The following is a 14,962-nucleotide window of genomic DNA, read 5'->3' as shown; positions in this document are numbered from 1 at the left end:
CTCCTTCTGCTTTCCTCAGCTGTTATTTCTGAGCATGATGCCATGTGGTATAAGGACATCCCTTTGGCCAGTCTGGGTCAGCTCCTGGCTGTGTCCCCTCCCAGCTTCCTGTGCACCCCCAGGTACCTCTCCGGCAGGGCAGCACAAGGAGCAAAACAGACCTTGGTCTGTGTGAGCGCTGCTCTGCAACAACTGAAACATCACTGTGTCATCAACAGCTTTCATTAAAAATCCAAACCACAGCACCATACTAGCTACTGTGAAGAAATTTAACTCTATCCCAGCTAAAGCCAGGACACCTGATATTTGGCTATATAGCCCTTTCACTGGCTTACCATTACTGCATTAGACAAAAGTAACTTATCTTCACATTCACAACGTTTCGGACACTATCCCTAATCCTATAAGTCCTGGGAGGTCAAATTTTCATTGCCAGCTGGTTTATGCTACCAGCCTCCCTTACCCACTTGTTACATTTCCAAACAAACTAACTTTCCTCCATTTTGTCTTTTATGCTTGCAAGCAGCTCCCTTTAAAAAAAAGCTGCCCCATTTCAGCCTCCTCTTTTCTGTTCCTCTTCCAGCCTCATTAGAGATGCTTACAAAAAAAATCTTTGACTGGATTTCAACCATGTTAGGTTGACTCCAGACCACGCATGCCCACACTGTTCCACCAATACTTTCTACTCCTTTTTTTTTTTTTTTTTCCTTTGTGCCTTACTGTTGCCTTCTGTCTAGATGTTTAACTGCTTTCCTGCAGAATCATGCTCTACTTTTGCACTACAGTGAGTCCTGATTTTATGAGCAGAACCAGAGCTGGCTGGCTTTGGCTTTGTCAGCTCCAGGAAGTGAGCAAGATCTGAACACAGGTATTATACAGCTGCCATGTCCCCCTTCCCACCTTCAAACCTTATTAATGGAGGGAAACAAGCAAACAAACAAAACCAACCAAACAACAACAAAAAAGCACAAACAAACATTGTTGGACAAGTTTTAATTTCACTATGGCAATGTGCTGTATGTGAACGATGCTCAGGACTCATCTATGCCTGCATTACTTACAGGTGCTGAAGCAATGCCAACAAAACATATCCCGTGCGGACCTTGTGTAGATGTTTTGTGGATACAAGGAATGCAAGACTGGACTTTTGTCAAAATGAAGTTTATATACACGGTTCTAGAAAGAGCATCTCAAGGATTAGGCCATGGGTAATTAGTCTCATTAAGGTTACTTCCCAGAAGTATATTAAGGCTATTTTTCTAATTGAACTGCGTGCTTTATTCTTGCATATGCTTAGTTGCATGACAATTGTGTTGCCAGAATAAGCAGCTCATAACAAAGGCTTACCTTCGTCTATACATTTTGCAAATATCCTCCAGCAGATGTGACTTCTGTTATCTGCTCTAGGCTATTGTACATACTTTTCCAAACAAGCAAGTATACTACTCCCATTAATTTACAGATAACTGTCAGGGCTGGGAACTCCTACAACAGACCTTATTATAGATGTGTTTTATCAGTGCAGTTTAAATTAAAACAGCCACAAAAGCACTAGGATTATTCTACCTCTCTCTTCCACAAAAATACAAGCATGTTCTGAATCAAGATCAATAAAGACCCTGACTTAGAGGATTAATTTACATTAATGTACATTATGGGAAAATGATAGTCCTGCTTCTGCCTTGTTTAGGATAGACATGAGTTAGTTCTATGCATCTTTTCAAGGAGGCAAACAAATGCAACAGTTTTTGACAGATCATATCATAACATCACAGCACTTTTTCATCAAACTAAACTGCAAGTGTTGGTAACTTTCTAAGCAATGTGAAGTCTGCTGAAAAATGTCTAGGCTGTTGGGCCTACACTGAAATTTCAACAGCTAACAAGAAAATGTATTGTCATGTAAAATCTCTCTCATAACAATTTAATCCAAAAGATTGTTGGAATCAGGAATGCTAGTGCTTTGCTACAAAGCAGGAACAACAACAACAAAAAAAAAATAAAAAAATGGGGAGGGGAAAGGGAGAAAAGGAACAAAGAGATTTCTGTAACCATTTCTTGAACAAAAATGTTTAATTCAGTCCTCTTTCCAGTAAAGAAAGATTAAAAGCTTCTGGAAGCTTCCTAAGCTCTCGGTCAAGTTCATGATACTGTTTTGTGCCCTGAAGAAAATTGTAGCCATTTGTTTAAGCAATGAAGTTTCCATCTGTTCTGTCTTGGTTTAAAGAAGCAGTATATTTTCAAAAACCTCAAGGCAATGTTTACTGAAAGTATAAAATGTCCCTGAAGTGACATCACAGAAGCAAAATAGATGGCAGGATTTTAAAACTCACAATCACAGAAAAACACAGCTATGGTTTCAGCCACACACACATATGCATATTTGCATATATAGTTAAACACAGACAGAAGGAGCACTGTATTTGCTTTAAAAATGTTGTTAAATGACTGGTTTCAGCTGACATACCTGCCTAGCAGAGAATCCCTCTAAATAAAAGCATTTTTATTTTGTGTGATAACCAAGATCTAAATAAAACATCAACTTACATGTACTTTATGAAATATTCAAATTATTTGTTGCACTACATCTTTACTTAGCATATATGTAATGTGTTTTCAGGCAATTTTGGAACAATGTTAAAAGTCTCAAGATATATTCTAAAGAGGGTTAATTGAGGCTAATTTTATTTATACCATGTGCCATCTACAGAAGTGACAGTAGAAAGAATCTAAATGCAACCTTGTCAGTACAAGACTTCAGATAGCAGATAACAAAACACCTGAGCAGCCTCCTGAGTTTTCAGAATGATTTGCTTGAAGTCAGTCTTCTTGAACTAACTTTGCTTCCATTATACCAAGAGTGATGTAAATTCTAATATCCTGCAGCAACAGATATACAAAAGCATCCAGCATATTACAAGGGATCCTTTAGGAGCTGCAGTTGAGGAATATACTGAGGGATCTGTCACATCCTGCTGAAGGCAGTGCATCAAGCTGCCTCATCTGCCAGTAGAAAACAATGGTCCTAGGTACTCTAGATGGAGAGACAGACTTTTTACTTGTTGACAGAAAAGTAATTTAATTAACTCAGGGCATAATTCATCCCATAAGATCATTACAGGGATACCTGAATATTAAGCTCCAGATACTGTTATTGCATAATATGCCTAGGACAGCCAGTTTTTAACCATGGCTATGATGACTAAATCATAAGTAATAGTCCTAATGTTAAATATAACATCAACAAAAATCACTAAGACAGAAAATCAGATTAAGTGGAACATTGCACAGGAGCCAGAAGAAAAGCTGAAGAGACCAAATAGGAAACTTAAATTCATACAACTTTTGAAGAGGAAGGTGTTCAGCTGCCTTGATTACAATCACAGGAAAAACATCTACTTCCCACAGCTCTTAATGGGAGTACCTATGTACTGCACTGGGGAGAAATTGGGGATAGGGAAGCTGGGTGTGTACACATATAACCCAGTGTCTAAAGTAGCCTGAAAAAAATGTATGGTAACATCCACCACTGCATTTACCTATCTTGTCAACCCACAACAATGTTTCCTCTGTGCCTGTACTCCATCTTCTCCCTTCGCTCAGTCCTTCATCCTCACATCAGTTGTGGTTCTGGTTGCTCCTCCTGCTTCCTTCATGGGGGTCTCCATCCTGTGCTTCTTTGCAGGGTGCTGCTAGAAAGGAGTTAAGCTGTTTTGTTTGATGTTTTATCTCTATCCTTTTTTTTTTTTTTTTTTTTTTTTTTTTTTAAAAAAAGTTTATTTTATTCTTCTGTAAGAATAGGCTCATGGGAGCAGAAGTTGGAGCTCTTTCCACCTTTTGCAATAGCCCTCCTGGCTCTTCTGCTCCTGGGCAGGAGGTGGCAGGGAGCCAAGCAGGCAGATGGAAATTCTCCAGAGGGAGAGCTGGAAATATGCAGTGACCCACTTGCTGTTTGCAAGCTGCATTGCCCAGTTTTATGATCTGCCACAATCTTGACCATTTTAAGCAGTGAGAAGTACAGTTAGCATATACTCTGTATGCACTAGAGGGTATATACAGCACACATATAAAGCTGGCATGCTGCTTTCAGATTAGTCACTTTGCCAACAAGACTAAAAACTTACATTCATTCCCTAAACCTGGTGTATGTTTATTGTCAATTTATGCATCTGTGCATCTAAGTGTAAGCCTAGGTTTCTAGGCTTAGTGAGTGCACCATGTTGTATTATTACCCAGTTTCTCAATAACTGTAATTAGATAAACTAAAGAAAAATACTTGATTCAAAAATTTTTAACAAATGACTTTTTAAATCAAGACAGTGCAGCTTCAGTCCAAGTAACATTGAATGAGTTTGATGAAAAATGGTAACTATGGAATTATATTACTGTTTAAACTTACCAGCAACTGTTCTGTTTCTGCAGTTCCTTTCTATTACAAATTTTCTGCCTAAAAAAAATAAAAAATAAAAATGTTAGTTATGTTAGCTTATTTAGGGCTGTTTTGCATGTGTGAGGCATAGATATGATTTGTGGCAGTATATGAAGTGGCAGTAATGTTACAAAGACTAGTGATTTTGGAATGTTTCCCATGCAATACTTGGCAACAAGTTTTCAGATGAAACTTGATTTTACCAGTACAGAGGTCATAGTTCATACTGTGTTACAGCACCATAAATAAAAGACTTCAGTAAAGTTACATTAGATTTAACCCATACTAACCAAGATCAGAATCTGCAGAAACTTAACTTTTCTGTTCAGCAATTAAAAATACAAATATTTAGTAGCTAAGGAAGTTTGTTATCCATCCACTGAGATGGTGACTGCATCTTGTAAAGTGTTTCTAGTACTAAGAGCAACAAAATATCAAAACTGAAGCCATTGTAATTTGAGATAACCCATCAATCATAATTTTCTTTGTATCCCACCCCTTAAAAATTCAACTTCCCAAATAGTAAGTCTGTCTATCACATATGCTTCTTATGGTTAAATAAAAGCTATTTATCATTAAAGCCTTCTGTGGCTTGTTGCTCTACCATGTTTTATTTATTTATTTATTTTTATAGCTGTTGTTGAACCATTGCTCTCATCCTCCCTACAACTGTGATATTACATGTCATTGTACTGAGCATTGTAATGAGCTATCTATGGCTCATTTTCCTGGGAATCCTGGGGTCTACAAGAGGACTCTGTCCTAGGACTAGTCCCATTCACTACTTCAATATGTTACTTATAGAGTGTGTGCACAACGTCTGTATGACTAACCTCTACTGATGTGTGTGATTATTCCTCCCCAGGTGCAAGACTCTACACTTGCTGTTTTTGAATCTCATCAGGTTCCTCTCTGTCCAGCTCTCCAGCCTGTCCAGGTCTCGCTGAATGGCAGCACAGCTTTCTGGTGTGTCAGTCACTCCTTCCAGCTTTGTATCATTCGCGTATTTGTTGAGGGGGGGGGACTCTATTCCTTTGTCCAGGTCATTGATGAAGATATTGAACAATAAAAACAAATAGCAGAATATTATTGGAAATTAATCCATTTCATTCATCAAAGTCTACAAGATAAGAGATAAAGTCAATTCCTGGTGTAACTCTCCTGTGAGACGCACCAGCCCTGCAGCAGGACGGTATACACCGAGTACTATCCTGTAACGTAGAGAAGACAGCTTAACCATGAGAAATCTACCACAGTTCCTGGATAGTTTTTGAACAATAGAACTGAGGAAACATTTGGTATTTAATTAAGATTTAGCTCGTGGTTAAAGACACCAAACTGGCAATTGTTTTAACACATTAAGATACTGCTGTAGAGGCAGGAGGGGGGAATCTACTCCTCAGAACAGCACTGAGAAGGAATAGAAGACTTTGCATACCATTACAGCCTGTCCTTCCATTTTATGTCCTACCCAGACTGACCAAAGAAAGAAATCTCTTTGCTCCCCACATCCCTTCATTGCTCTTCCAAGGGAAGTCATGGTGACTGAACCTCATGAATTTTCCATGATCTGAATTTCTGTGTAGACCTGTGTAATGCCAGGAGTTAAACTCATTGATCTGTATGTGTCCCTTCCACCTCAAGATATTCTATGATTTCATGACTCTATGATACCAATTGGGCCTCCCAGAAGCATGAAGATGAGGCTCGTTTGGTGCTGTGCCAGTTTTTGCCATAAAAGTTAGAGCAAACGCTCCCTCAGTTTTACTGAAAGAAGGTGCAGATATTATTAATGCTTACACATTGAAATAAATGGTCAATATTTCACTGAAAGATTGTTTTTACAAAGAACTTATGATGTAAAAGGCCTTGTGTTAAATCATACATTAAAATAAAGCTTGCATACAGTTCCCATTTATTATGGTAAAAATTGTGACAGATGGAAAAACATTATTTCATCAGAGATTACATTAATGCAATGTGTATTTTTTTCAGTGACAGTATGCTTGTACGCTTACTTGATGGATGGAAGACATTTATTTATAGCTGGCACATAACTACACATCTATTTACATATCTAACTGCCATTGACATGTCAAAATACTATTGTGTTTTTCTATTGAGGTACAACTAGAACTTTCCCCAGACCTTGTAAAAAAAATATAAAAAATAATTATTAAAAAAATAAATAAAAAAGTAAACTGATGCCCTTCATTTTACTTATAAGTCCCAATTGTTTCAAAGCCTCATGAATCTCATTGAAAGCCTGAGAAAGAAGCTCAGTCCTTATGCTATTGTAGAAGGGAAAGACCTATTTCAGTCCAGGTAGAAAGAGATTTCCATTGCCCAGGAAATAGCTCATAAGCAGTTCCCAGGCTTTAAGATAGCTATCCAACTCTGGCCAGAACTCTTCGGTGCTCTAGTATTACAGGCAAAATAAAGAAACAGAAGTGTTAACAGCAAGGAATTAGCACTTTCAATGCTCCACCATCACCTCTCATAGCTGCTATCCATAGGGAGATAATTATTTAAACCAATGAACTTCATGACATTTTGGTCCTCACAGTGCTTAATCAACCTAAATTGCACCTAGAAAAAAAAAAGGGGGGGGGGGGGGGGGGGGGGGAGCTTTGGCCACTGAGCACACAGGACCCATTCCCACAGTAATTGAGAGGAATGACACAGAACTACTGCATCACTCTCACCTGACCAGTCCACACTTCTGATCAGCTCTGAAGGTAGCTGTAGATAAAAAATGCTGTACTGGCTTAATGTAATACAGATTCATAGGTTCAGTCAAAGCAAGTGTTGACTTGACCTGGTAATTGGTGCATATCATTTAAGGAAAAAAGGCTCTTGGCAGGAAACAAGGAAGTGTTCTTCTAATCAATTACACTGTGTGTTCATCAAAAACACCAGGGGACTCAGCTGTACCCTTGGGGAGGGATTTCAAGTACCAAATTTTAGGTGACATTTTTAAATGGCAGATACAACAACTCACAAATTCTGTACTCTCTTATTTACATAAGTAATTGCTGTTTAATTAATAACCTGTTGAAAACTTTGGTCTTGCCAACGTACTGCCACATATATGCAACCAATATTTTCAAACAGTTGGAAAACAGGCAGAAGCACTGCTCCTGGATGAGATTTGAGCTATTTCTCTCTGAGGTCAGAGTTTGCTCAGGTGTCAGCACAAATTGTGGTAAATCTATGGATGGTATAGCCCTTTCCACCCCCCTTTCCTGGGCCAGGCAGAGGACATGGAAGGAAAACTTAGGAGGACAGGCAGTATCTGACTGTATGGAAAGCATATCACAGGCCAGCTGAGAAGCAAGATGAGTTGTAGGTGCACATCTATGACACAGGCCTGATTTACATTCAAAGGGAGCACCTCTGTCTGTGTTCATCAGCTATTGTATCCACCCTCATCAGCTGTTATGGACAATGTCATGGGTCACTCCAGCTGACAACTCCAATTTTTGATATTCAGATCACAAATCCCTGTTTTTCCTTCCTCTTAACCAAAAGAATGATGGAACCCAAGGCAGGAGTCCTTTTGAAAATGTAGTGATGTCTTCCCATTTATTCTGCAAGTACAAGATATTTCTAAGCCATTCCTTAAAAAAATACCCTGATACATATGGGAATAAAGGCACAGAAGATCACTAATGAGAGAAGTTGAAATACCCACACCCACAGCATCCCTTTAGTGTTGTGGAAACGTTCTATAATGTACAATTTCCATGTTTTCTGCCATTTCACCTACTCTCTTTACATCCATCTTCTTCCTTTCCTTTCCTTTCCTTTCCTTTCCTTTCCTTTCCTTTCCTTTCCTTTCCTTTCCTTTCCTTTCCTTTCCTTTCCTTTCCTTTCCTTTCCTTTCCTTTCCTTTCCTTTCCTTTCCTTTCCTTTCCTTTCCTTTCCTTTCCTTTCCTTTCCTTTCCTTTCCTTTCCTTTCCTTTCCTTTCCTTTCCTTTCCTTTCCTTTCCTTTCCTTTCCTTTCCTTTCCTTTCCTTCCTTTCTTTCTTTTCCTTCCTTCCTTCCTTCCTTCCTTCCTTCCTTCCTTCCTTCCTTCCTTCCTTCCTTCCTTCCTTCCTTCCTTCCTTCCTTCCTTCCTTCCTTTCTCTCTTTCTCTCTTTCTCTCTTTCTCTTTCTCTCTTTCTCTCTCTCTCTCTCTCTCTTTTTTTTTTTTTTTTTCTGCTCCATAAAGGAATAAAGACTATAACATAACTCCTGAGAGGGGATTCTACTAATATTATTTTCAATATTATTTTCTGTCATTAGACCTCTACTGTCATTCTTCATATCAAGTATTTCCCCTGTTGATAAAGTTTCAAGATGATTCTCATCTACTTCATTCTGTGCATCATCTCACAACTAAGTTACAAATACTCACTGATTTTAGTCATTGGTTTTAATTTTCTCCTTGCTCAGTGAGAGTAAGTGTTCAGATAAATGAGTTAGAAGGCACTTTACAAAACATATATTGCATTTTGTTCTGGCTTTTGTTCTCTTTCTTTTTAATATTGAGGGGAGGGTATTACTTGCTGCAAACTGGATTGTTTTTTAAGGGGTTCACCCCCACCTAGTTAGAAAGGTATTTTGCACTTACTATGGATGTTCTGCTCAGCTCTGTTAGAAAGTGAAACAAATGCATCAAATCTTTGAGTGATGTTGTCTTGGAGAAAGTAGGTGTCTACAAGCAGGCTTGTTTTGGAACATAAAACAGGGTTTGAATAAAGATTTTCTTTATTCATGAGAGCTCACAAAATTAAGACAGTTAAACAACTGAATTTGCTCAACAATGAGCAAAGTCAGAAGATGTACCAGTCAGAAGTTCAGAAGATGACCAGGGAAAGGTTACAGCTGCAGACGAGACAGATACAGCTGAAAATTGAAAAACCAAAGAGAAAATGCACTAAGTTGCCCTGACAGGAATTTAAGAAGGAAAACTCCTTCCTCCTGTGTCTGGAAGAAGAGGCTTAGTGCTGTGAGAAGAGAGGCTGTTACCCCTATCTGTCAGTGTATCCAAAGAAACAGTCAGGTTGTGCAGACAAATAAACCAAACCACATAAAATAAATATGTATATAAATAAATAAATTTTATCATCGGCTTCTTCTAATAGGGAAAAAATGCCTCAAACACTGAATACTAACAACACAGAAAAAGCAATTAATATATATTATAAGGAACATAAGAAGCAAAAATAAACAGACATGACAAGTTATTCCCAGGGTGGTAGGACTTTCCTGTGGCTTTTGTCCACCAGCTGCCCTCCTTTTAGTTGCCTTTCACTGCTCTGCTAGCTTTGACCTGATTCAAAACACACATGTGCTAGATGGCTTTCAGTACAGACACACTGACTAAGTGCTGCTAGGGAGGTTCAATCACATTAAATTGCACAGAAGCATGCTAGAGGAGGCACTGATTTGTGTGTCTCTCTTCTGCCCTCCTGCTGGTTTTCACAAAATGTGCAAAAGTTTATTTATAAATTGCTACAAGGTACAGGCAAGGATGATGCATCTACAATAGTGCATTATTGTGGAAAGGGGTATTTGTGCTCTCCCTAAACAGCCTCTCCCACTTCCACTGACTAAGGCAGAATTCCAGTGGCTAGATGTGCAATTGTGTGAGCTGGGAGTACATTTGTTGTGTTCTTAAATGTGAGACATCTGTACCTGTCAAATGTGGTTGATGTTGGCTGACAGCTTCAGAAGTTATGGGGACTGTGGGAGAATTAATAGGAAGAGAGACTGTATCAGCTTCATTTCCTTAGAAACCAGGCAAAAATATTCCAACCCATTATCTCTTTATGAATTTTTTCTGTAAAGATTGCCTTTACATGCTTTAAATATCTAAGCTACACAAGTAGAAAATTCACAGTGTGTAGGCCAGTCCTAAATGTTTTGAGATGATGTTTTTATTTGCTTGAGAAACACAAGAAAGCAAGAAAGCACAGATAAATATAAGATATTTTTGTACCTGCCTAAGCCTAGCCAGTGTATTTCTCTATGTAGCTCACCAGGCCTGAGGTAAAGGTGGAATGTGATTCACAGCAGCGCTGCACTCACTCCAGATGCTGTGTCCTTGCAGGAAGAGGGGGCTCGAAAGGGGTCACCCCTGAGGCTGCATCCTCCAGCAGACCTTCCATGAATGCCATCACATTTCATGAGATTGTCAGATTCCTTGCAGTGCAACAAGTTTGCAGTGTGTGCACTCTTCCCATGCCACAATTCCAGAGCGTTTATGGCTTTAAATCTGAAGGGAATATCACTATTGAAAAGGGCCCATAAGATGTAACTGGCTTTTAGCCAGTCAGTATATGCAGCTTGTGGTGTCTCTGTAGAGGTAAGCTGTACTTCTAATTAAACATCTGGATTCCTCTTCTCTTCTCTGCTATGACATGAACAAGCTTTGTGGCTTGAAGCAGGGGTTGATATTTTTGTAATGAGTTCTTCCAGACACTTGCGAGCCTTAGTTCAGCTCAATCAGGGAATATGTCAAATACAGGTTATCACTGTTGCAGTGATATGCAGACTATTATTAATTTTGTACAATTAGCTTTACTAGTAATTTCTTTCTTTCTTTCTTTCTTTCTTTCTTTCTTTCTTTCTTTCTTTCTTTCTTTCTTTCTTTCTTTCTTTCTTTCTTTCTTTCTTTCTTTCTTTCTTTCTTTCTCTTTTTCTTTCTTTCTCTCTCTCTCTCTCTCTCTTCCTTCCTTCCTTCCTTCCTCCTCTCCTCTCCTCTCCTCTCCTCTCCTCTCCTCTCCTCTCCTCTCCTCTCCTCTCCTCTCCTCTCCTCTCCTCTCCTCTCCTCTCCTCTCCTCTCCTCTCCTCTCCTCTCCTCTCCTCTCCTCTCCTCTCCTCTCCTCTCCTCTCCTCTCCTCTCCTCTCCTCTCCTCTCCTCTCCTCTCCTCTCCTCTCCTCTCCTCTCCTCTTTTTCTTTCTTTCCTTTTTCCTACTACTTTATTTTACCATTTCATTTAAAATACAGTAGCGCAAATATAACCAAACCTTAACTTCATTGGCCTAGTTATAAATCTTCTTTTACAAATTCCTTTACATATGCAATATTATAATAATATTTGGAACTTGGGTGATTCCTTATGTTAAAAGCTGGCAGATAGGTAATACCAAGTTTAAAACAGAAAATAGATGTATAAAGATTCAATGGTGAAAATGAGACACTGGAGCACTCACTAATGAGCACTCACAAGTATGTTTAGTGATTAGTCTCTGCCGAACAATTATTATTATTATTATTATTTTTTTTTTTTTTTTTTTTTTTTTTCCTGTGCAGAATTAACACTGTCTCTTTGAAATAGATATTTCAGAAGCATCCAGAGCCAGTGTGATATCCATCCCTTGGAGCAGGGGGAGCACAGTGAAGAGCTCAGCATAATGCCAGCTACAGCCCTTTATGGGCTGAGCAGCTCAGCTCTTTTTGGGGCTGTCCTTTGCACTATGTGCAAATACTGTTTCATTAACAGCACATAGTTATCCTGTCTTACTGGGGCCAGTGAAGCTTATGTTATCCCTTTCAGGAGTATTCACATAAACAGAGTCTGATTTTTTTTTTGGTAGCCCCAGTGATAGAAATAAACATATTTCAATGGTGAGGTTTATCAGCCATAGGGACAGTCCTCTGCTCTTCAATGTCTACAGGTTATGATTAGATCTCTTTCAATGGCATGTCTCTCAAAATGAATTCAAAGACCTGAAGGAAAATATTAGTGGTGGTTCGTAAGCAAACACTATTTATCGTGGCAGAGTAATAATCCCCAATAATCTTTAAATTTCTGAACTGCTACAAATTCTTTTTGAATTTAAACAAGGGACTATTCTTAAGTGTCCATATTCTGCTCCAGGCAGTTTGACAAAGGTAATGATGTTTCAAGTAATTTTCTGAATTTTTGCTCTTAGACTTTGTGTTTGAATGTATGGCATACCACTTCATAATTAACATGAAATTTTGATATTTTAAATTCAAGTATTCCACATTAATCCTCCTCTTAAACTAGCTTAACAATCCAAAAAGGAATTTTTGGCATTAAGAATTAAACATGTAACATAAATATTAAATCTTTACGATTTCTGTCAACATTTTAAACTGGTCTTAAACCAGATAGAAACTATTTATTTATTTATTTTAAATAATCTTTTAAAATAGTTTAATAATCACAGGAGGAACACTATTATTTAATATTTAAATAAAAAATCTTAATATTTAAATGTTGAAATATATTTCCTATTGTTAAGGATAAAAAATAGAGCTGTACGAAAATAAAATAAAAAAGTAACATATAAAGAAATGAATAGCCCCTATTCTAAATAGCCCACTGTAGCTGAATTTTTATTTTAATAATAATAATAATAATAATAAGCATTAAAATGATATTGTACATAAGTGTATTAACTTGCAGTTAAATTTTAAATCCTTATTAATTGTTTTTGGAATCTTCTTACTTTGTAACTTTGAGCTTTTTATTAGCTGTGTTTACAGCCTCTCCTTAAATTGAAAACTACCCAAAATATCTCACTAGGAAAGCAAATTATTCAGCAGCAGCAGTAGCACAGAGAAATGCTGTCTTAGATTTTAATTTTATTGTGATTATTTATTAAGTTTCTGATATTTGGATTTAGCTACGTAATACAGAAAAAGTAATTTGAATCGATCCTTATTTCTCCTTTATTTATTTTTTTATTTATTGGTTGGTTGTTTGATTATTTTCTTTGCTTGTTTGTTTGTTTGTTTTCTGACCCTATCTGCTATGTTAATCAAAATATGTTTGGATTTGCAGAACTTTTGCTAGACAATGCCATCAGAAGGAGATTTATCATGAGAGAACCAGCCTGTCATTATTTCTTTCTTTTCATTGATGGACATTTTCCAAAGTATAAGACTCTTTTTTTTCATGTCTTCTGGCTCATGAGCAGATCAGCCAAAATGCACAGGTACAAAAAATCCAACAAAGATATTCTAAAATAATATGCTTGCAAGCGTATGAATGAAGCTCTTGTATTTTGTCAGTTTTTGTTGATTTCAAAAAATTCATCAGAAGGCCTGACTGTGGCTGTGTGTGTGAAAACAAAGATCTATAATATACCTTCATTACATAGTTTGCCGTTTGTGTTGTTAAATTCCTCAGAATTCTTTGGTGTAATTACATTTCAGTGCACTACACAATACATCACGGGTAGTGTTGTAGTGTATTCAGATATTCTCCTGTTCTGCAGCACCAAAAGTTGAAGACGTTGCCATTGAAATTAATGGAAACTCCCCATGTATGAAGCCCTGACAGAAGGTGGCTTTATAAGAGCCAAGTGACACTTTCAGCATCACTGTGCTTCTCTGCTGGAACCCTGCAAGCTACCCTTGGTTCTGGCAGTCTTTGATGTTGGTGAAGATAGCTGGGGCAGGTTCAGAGCCAAGTTCCAGCAGAGACCCCCTTTCTGCAGGGGACCTTGACCCTGTGACAGCTCCAGCCTGGACATTGGTTGGTGGGTCCCAGATTTCCTCCAGCGGACCTTCCATGCCTAAGCTATCCCACTAGTAAAAAGCTGCCCAGAGATATAGGGTGTGGAGTCTCTTTCTCACCACCTTCAGACCAATAGATAATGATCATACTGAAAAGAAGAAGCCTTCTTGGTTGTTTGTGTGAATGGTGTTCTCTGGATTATTCTGCAAATGCCTTTATTTAATGTGGAAGATAGAATAATTTCTCATTATTTTCTGACCAGGAGAAAAATGCAGTGTACTCACCTAAGAGTGATCCTAACTCTTATTGTTTACAAACGATTGCCCAGAAAGAAAATGACTGAAATAAAACAAGTTATCTCACAAGCAGAGAGGAAAAGATGACAATATATAATAATGGAAAAATAATAATAATAAAAGAAGCAACTGCACATACATAGTTAATACGCCCAATAAAGTTAGCATACAGTGAGGGAAAAGAATGCAACCCTTTGATCTTTTAATAGATAGACTTTGTGTTCAGAGAAATTTGAATAGTTAAAAGATAATATTTCCTAATTAGCTCTTTCTTTAGCACTTGTTAAGAAGATCTAAGATTTCCGTTTTAGGGAATATAACCCAGTGAGATTCACATGGCTGATAGCCCTCACTGTGTTACTTGATTGCCTTCTGCCCTTGAGTGATGTTGCAATGAAGTCTGTGCATTCTGCTCCCACTTGGAAGCCAAACCTCACAGATGCCAGAGAAAATTCTCAGTGATGTTTCTTTTTTCTTAGAAGAACTTTTTTAATGGAATATTTTGCCTCAGCAAGTAAACAATGAAGATTTAAAGCAAAGGCTGGCAAATGGGAATCATGCTGTTGGTAACAACAGGATAGTCATGCATGTGCTAAGCAGGGAACATGCCACATTCCTTCTGAATTGTTCCCACTTGGCTTGAATTGCCCTATGAGGAAATGGTCTATACAGTCAGAAAAAGACCCCAGGTAAGAGTTTTGAAAACATTTTTTCTCCTATTATTTTTCTCATATTATTTCTTCCTCAAGTCACTG

The 14,962-nt window shown here is 37.9% G+C and overlaps 1 long non-coding RNA gene across 2 annotated transcripts in view; it reads right to left on the bottom strand.

Moving 5' to 3' along the window:
• Window positions 1-2,076: 2,076 nt before the first annotated feature.
• The window catches only part of LOC116495145, a 35,662-nt gene continuing 22,776 nt past the window's right edge, over window positions 2,077-14,962 (bottom strand). For both annotated transcript variants that reach the window (XR_004253926.1, XR_004253927.1), the window contains exons 2-4: window positions 5,263-5,461; window positions 4,400-4,447; window positions 2,077-3,692 (exon numbers count right to left, since the gene is read on the bottom strand). This is a non-coding gene — a long non-coding RNA (uncharacterized LOC116495145). The remainder of the gene's footprint in view (window positions 3,693-4,399; window positions 4,448-5,262; window positions 5,462-14,962) is intronic.

The sequence above is a fragment of the Aythya fuligula genome, chromosome 1 (assembly GCF_009819795.1).
Source record: "Aythya fuligula isolate bAytFul2 chromosome 1, bAytFul2.pri, whole genome shotgun sequence".
Taxonomy (NCBI): domain Eukaryota; kingdom Metazoa; phylum Chordata; class Aves; order Anseriformes; family Anatidae; genus Aythya; species Aythya fuligula.
This window is presented reverse-complemented; position numbering and strand designations above follow the sequence as displayed.